The sequence below is a fragment of the Scardinius erythrophthalmus genome (genome assembly GCF_964197995.2).
Source record: "Scardinius erythrophthalmus genome assembly, chromosome: 12".
Lineage (NCBI taxonomy): Eukaryota > Metazoa > Chordata > Actinopteri > Cypriniformes > Leuciscidae > Scardinius > Scardinius erythrophthalmus.
The window spans coordinates 30,216,609-30,223,375 of NC_138232.1; positions in this window are offsets into that span (position 1 = coordinate 30,216,609).

Below are 6,767 nucleotides of genomic sequence, written 5' to 3' on the forward strand. Positions count from 1 at the left end.
GGACTGCACTCACCGGATATCTTGGAGGTTTGATGGGACAGTCATAAAGGAGATTACCATTAGCTCCACAGAATAAGCATAAACGATTTTGGATGCGTCACTGTACCTCTGAGGGTGAGAATCGTCAATTTGCATAGGTTTGGGTGCTAGTGCTGGTTTCTGGATATGTGCAATAAATATACAGAACTGAAGAAAATACACCTGAGGGAGCTGATATTTACGGAGCGATCAATAAGGAAATCAGAAAATCCATGAATACAGAGACCTGAACAGAAGACCAGTGCCAGAAATATAAAATAGCCTGAACCATAACAACAGTAAGAAGGCATATCAAACCATGAAGAAACTAACAAATGTGAAAAAACCCAGAGTGTCCACAATCAATAACAAGGCATGTAACTGCCTCACAGAAGAGCAAGAAATCCACTACAGGTGGATGGAGTACTGCTCTGAACTATACAACTACACGCCCAATGGGCATCTGGCAGTACTGACATATCCCCAGATAAATAAAGACAGCCTTCCTATTCTATGAGAAGTAGTTGAAGCAGCAATATGATCTTTGAAGAAAGCAAAGTTAGTGGTAGTGGACAACATTCCAGCTGAACTGCTACAAGCAGGGGGAGAAACAATGATCAATGCCCTTATCATTTGCAACAAGATCTGGCAAAATGGGGAGTGGCCTACAACTTGGACTACTTATCGTAATGCTTCCTAAAAAGGCAATCTTCAACAATATTAAAATTATTGTACCATTAGTCTCATTAGCCACCCAGTAAAGTCCTACTGAAGATAATACTGAAAAGGTTGGAATCTCAAGCTGAACATACAATCACAGAAGAACAGGCCAGATTCAGGACAGGACGTAGTACCACTAAACAGATTTTTAATTTAAGAATCATCTGCAAGAGGTACTTGTAACATCAGGAACATCTTTATCATGTGTTCGTGGACTTTAAAAAAGCCTTTGACCTGGTTTGGCATGCAGCTTTGTGGGTGACCATGAGGAAGTATAACATCAGCCCCAACCTTATTAGATTCATCAAGCACCTGTATGAAAAGGCCACCAGTGTAGTCCTCCACAAAGGAGCCATTGATAGTTGGTTAAAGACGACAGTCGGTGTACGTCAAGGATGCCTACTTTCTCCTACTCTCTTCAACATCTTCCTGGAATACCATGTGGGAACCTTCAGCCCAATCACAATCACTGGAAGAACAATCACAAACCTCCATTTTGGAGATGACATTGATGGGCTAGCTGGAGAAGAAAAAGAACTGGCTAGCTTGGTAGAATGACCACCCATGCCTATGGAATGGAAATTAGGGCTGAACGATTAATTGAAATCAAATCGCAATCGCCATTTGAAACGTTGCGATTAGCTAATCGCAAAAGGCTGCGATGTGGATGCGATGTGAAAAATATGTCCCAGAGCAAAAGCATGACTGCCCTCTTTGTGTGGTAGTCTTACTAAGGCCACATTTACACATAGCCGGGTATTTAGAGAAACGAATATTTCTCCCCCTCCGTTTTCAAAAATAACATCGTGCACACAACATCGTTTTCAAAAAAAGTTGTCGTTTACATCAACCCGCATAAATACAATGGGCAGCAGTGTAGGGAGAAGGATAAAGCCATGCAAGCCAATCAGAATCCTCAAAATCGACAACAATGAATAGCATGAGCGACTTCCTGTTCCTTTCAAAACAACAGACATGGCGCGAGGTTCGTTCGTGTGGACAGACAACGAAGCAAATGCAAACAGGCCAAAAGCGTTTGCACAAAAGTAAAAATGAGTACCACTTTAACAGCATCCATGATCAAATAGTAGCCAAACAAACTCTAAACATAGGGCGCTCACATGACGTAAGCATTTTCTGGCGCATAATGTGACGTTTAAGAACCTAAAACCCTGTTTCTCCCAGTTGACACGGCAACACATAACCGGCGTTTTCAGAAATCTCCACTTTGGCCGGAGTTTTTAGAAATAATCGTTTTCTGGGATAAAAACGGCGTTTTCGTGTAAATGACAGGCCAAAACGCAGGGAAATATCTGCCTTTTCCCATCGTGTAAACGGGGCCTAAGCAACTGAGTGAGGGCACTTCTGTTCTACCCCATAGAAGCTAACCATCTACTGGATAGAAAGTAGTGTTAATTTCATTAACGAAATCTATGACAAAAAATGTTTGTTGACAACCTTTTTATTTCATGACCAAGACGAGACGAAGACGAGTTAACACCAACATCATTATGTGACTAAATAAACACAAAATCCTTGACGAAAGACAAGACTAAATGTAGTAAAAAATAAATAAAAAAATAAACCAAAACCCCTCTTTGTGAAAAGAGACAACTTTTTTTTGAAAAATTTAAATAAACAAAATTACTGTTTTTAACAAGCATCCATTCAATCAGAGCGATCTCCATTCTCCATTTGAGATTTTCTTCTTAAATGAAAGTGTCATTCAGTTGGTCTGTGTTCTGTCACGAGGTGCTTGCGCTGTTTGCTGCGAATATATCGGCGATCAAACCTTCTCGATGATGAATTGCAATAAATCCAAACATGCATCTCGACTATATCCTATTGATTGTGGCTACTGAATAACTGCACTTTTCACAAGTCTTTTTTTGCTCTCGTTTTAATAGAAAAACATTAAATTAATGAATTTATTAGATTGGATTTAATAGATTACTAGGAATTTCACTGTTTTAATTTTTGAGAGAAGTTTTTTTGTTTTACCAGTAGGCATATGATAAATAGCCTATAATAAGTCAGGAAACTAGATAAGGTAAAATAAACCATGTGCATGGGTTGACATTCTCTTGATTTGTGCTTATAGTTGAAAGTGCAATAATTCTGATGAATATACATTTCTCAAATGACAACAATCATTATGATTATAATTTCGAGCAAAATAATTGGGATTATCAATTTAACCATTATGCAGAATGACGAAAACTAGACTAAAATGCTCAAATATTTAGTCAACTAAAACTTGACTAAACAAAAACAGGACATGGTTGAGGAAATATGATAACAACTAAGAGTACATTTGACTCAGGACTGAGACTAAAAAAAAAAAAAAAATAGCTGACAAAATGAACACTAATAGAAAGGCACACTCCATTTGCTAGACTACAAGGCAGTGGAGGGGTGTAAAGTTAAAGGCATGTTGTACTCCTTTAATTTAGAGTGTGAGCTGCACACTATTGAGAATATTGAGCTGAATCTTGACTTTACAAAATTAAATTGCAAATCAAATCACATAATCTGTCAGAAAATGGCATCAATATACATATTAAAGTCAACGGGCAAGTACTTGCGACCGTACAGAATTTTAAGTACTTAGGAGCTATAGTCTTTGACAAAGGGTCCAGGCAAGAAGTTCTCGCCAGGATAGCTCAAACAAATGCTGCACCGATGTGCCATAAGCCCATCTGGAGAGACAAAAACATTGGTCTTGGTCTAAAAGTGAGATTACTCACAGAAGAATTTAAAGCATGGAGATGAAGTGCAACAGAAGACTCCTGGTTATTTCCTGTACACAGCAAGTCACAAACAACGAAGTCCGGCAGGTGATCAATCAAGCCATTGGACCATATGATGACTTGCTCAGAACTTTCAAGGTGTGGTCATATCACCAGATCATCAGGCCTATCAAAAACCATCCTATAAAGCACTGTACAAGGTAGCAGGAAGCGATGGAGACGGGAAGAGATGGGAAAAAAAGAGATGGGAAGATAATATCCGAGAGTGAATTGAAGACTGAATTGAACCTCAGCCAAGCTATGAGAACCGCAGAGGACAGAGAGAAGTGGAGAGAGCTGGTCAATAGAATATCTGTGGTGCCCCAACGTCTTCCTAAGGGGGTTATGGGACATGATGATGATGATGATGATGATGATGATGATGATGATATGCTGGTGCTGGCAGCAGCTGGGGATTGCAGGGCGAAAACCTTCAGTTGGCATGCGGAGATGCATTGGAATGGAACAATGGACATCGTAGACAGAGAGTTGCAGCTGCAGCGGTGGTTCGAGACCCTGGCGATATGCAGTAATTAAAGCTGCCTCAATCCAGCCACTGGCCGATGTCAGAGTGCGAAATTGCAAAGTGTACTTAGTCACAGAGGATTTTCCTTCACGTAATTTATACAGCTGATCATGGACAGACGCTTTTACGCTCATTTTTGTAATTTCCCCTATTAAAGGCAGCCATGTTGCAGGAAGTTTTTTTAAAGTGACATCACTGCACATTATTACATAACTGGAAGTGTAATATTGTTCATAAATGCCTGTGAATTTTAGATTGGGTACAGTCTGTGTTTGTTTTCTGCGACCTTGGCCCAGTTGTTCAAAAAGTTTAATCTGGATCAGATTTATATGGATTTTGAAATCCCATGTTTTGCTATCCATGATCAGGTACTGTAACCCATCTTACTTTTGTGCCGTTTAAAAAAAAAAAGATTGAATTGGATCACCATGATCAAGATGCACACCTTTTCAGATTACCAAATCCAGATTACTAGTGCTCTAAATAGGATCACATTTCACAATGTAGGCTGATAGTTATGTAAAAAACTACAGGTAGAATAGTCACTTTAAGTGTTTTTATTTGAAAAACTTTTCAGTTCTTTACAAGTAAACTCAGTCAAACACAAAGCTTCTCTGAGGAATGCAAACCATTTGCAAGAGAAAGCAACAGCATTAACATATACATTTTTCTCCCATCTCATATGTTTTTTCTTTCAACATGTCCCTTTTGGGCTCTGTAGCCTCTCATCTGACCTACCACAAATAAATAAATCAAATATATGTGCAATAAGGTATGCAGTTGTTAGAAACTAGCCTACTTTTGACTGGTGCATCTCTGATGATTGTGTGATTAAGATACAATGATTAAAAAAAAGTTGGGATTATTTTATGGAAACAAAATCTCTACTTTATCTACTTTATCACTGTAAGAAAATTAGTTGCAAAATATGATTAAGTATACTACGTACTAATGTTGTATTATTTGACCAATTTTACATTTTTTATTACATTATGTTCCTGAAATCCACCCTAAATTCTGCTGGGATAAGGGTAATCCTGATTTTATTTTATTTTTTTGGATCTAAGGTATCCCAGGCCTTCGTAAAATTTTGAACAACACATACTGAAGTTTTGCTCCAGATCAAACCAAGATTGGATTACATGATCTAATCCGATTTCACAATCCTTTTTTTTCTCTTTTGAGCAACTCATTTTAAAGATTTGATCCAATCCGAAGCCGAAATCCGATCAGATTACTTTTGAACAACTTGGCCTTGGTATGGATATTAAACCCAATGATAGGGTTCCCAGGTTTGCATAACAAAATTAGCCCAATGTCCAATCAAAACTATCCAATACAATTTTAAGCTGAAAATCATCGAAAAAAAAAAACCTTTTCATAAAAGATCTCAGACTCCCTCCCTACCAGTGCCCAAAACTCTAATCTAGAACAGTTTTTGGTAAAATGTATAATGGGTAAATTTTCAATGCAAGTACTTCAGTCAAATACAATTTGTGCAATATGTCAAACATTTAAACTGTGCTTAATGATTAAAGTATATATATATATTTATTGGAGTGTGCCTCAGTCAGCTCCCTAGCTCTCTATATCATGAATATGTTTTTTGTGTACGAATTCTGGCACTGGCAAGTACCCTGATTCATTACACATTGGGACACTGCCTCTATTTCCGACAACATGACAACGTCCGCATTGTGTAACATCACTACTGGTATTTATGAACAAAAGCAGCACAGACATCTTTCTGACATTATTTGTTTTTGTTATTTAAAAGCACATTATGATAAATACTTTGAAATGTTGCAGGGACCTGTAAAAATCGGCCGCAAATTGTTAAATAAATTGTTAAATAAATGTTAGCTAGATTATGCTAATTACCTGCCTGATGTATGTTCAAGCTGAAATATATAATTAAATTTTTTTTTTTTTTTTTTTTTTTTTTTTTTTGTTGCATGTCATGATGTGTATTGAGTTGGCTCAAGGTGATTTTTGTTTAGTGTTTCTGAATTCCAGTTAAGAGAACTAGTGACCATCGATGCTCCCTGGTTTTAAACAGTGAACGTTTCAGTGCACTGGAAGAATTTTGCTACTGAGACAGCCCTTAAAATCGCTGACTCCCTGATCAGTTCCCTCATTACTAAACTAGGAAGCTGATTGAGACGCACCCTGGTATTTCTCTTCATGTCATTCACTGCAATATGGTCATAAATATGATGGATAAGTGGAAAAGTCTGACTAAAACAGATAAAGGCTATAAATTATGTTAACAAAAATGAATGCAATTTGAATATAATAACTTTAAATGCATACAGTGTCTACACTGCCAACATGCGTCACACCACGGCAAAACTACAGTAGATCGCTCAATTTGACAGAACAAGGGTAAGCACTCTCATAATCAACGGAAGTTCATTGGATAAACTGGTGCCCCATATTGCCCTGGGTATATACGATACAAAACATAAGATAAAACATATGTTTTTGCAAAAAAATATTATTAGTTGTAATCAAGAGAGCATGTGGTGGTATATTATTACATGAACTATAAAATTCGGAATGACAGCAAATTACTTCAGGCTCTTGCAGGGAATCTGTCCTTGGTGCTGAATCAACAACAGAATACACTGTGGCAGCCATCCCATCATTATTCTCCCTACCGTGCACTATTGTGCATGTCTTTTCTAATATATATATATATATATATATATATA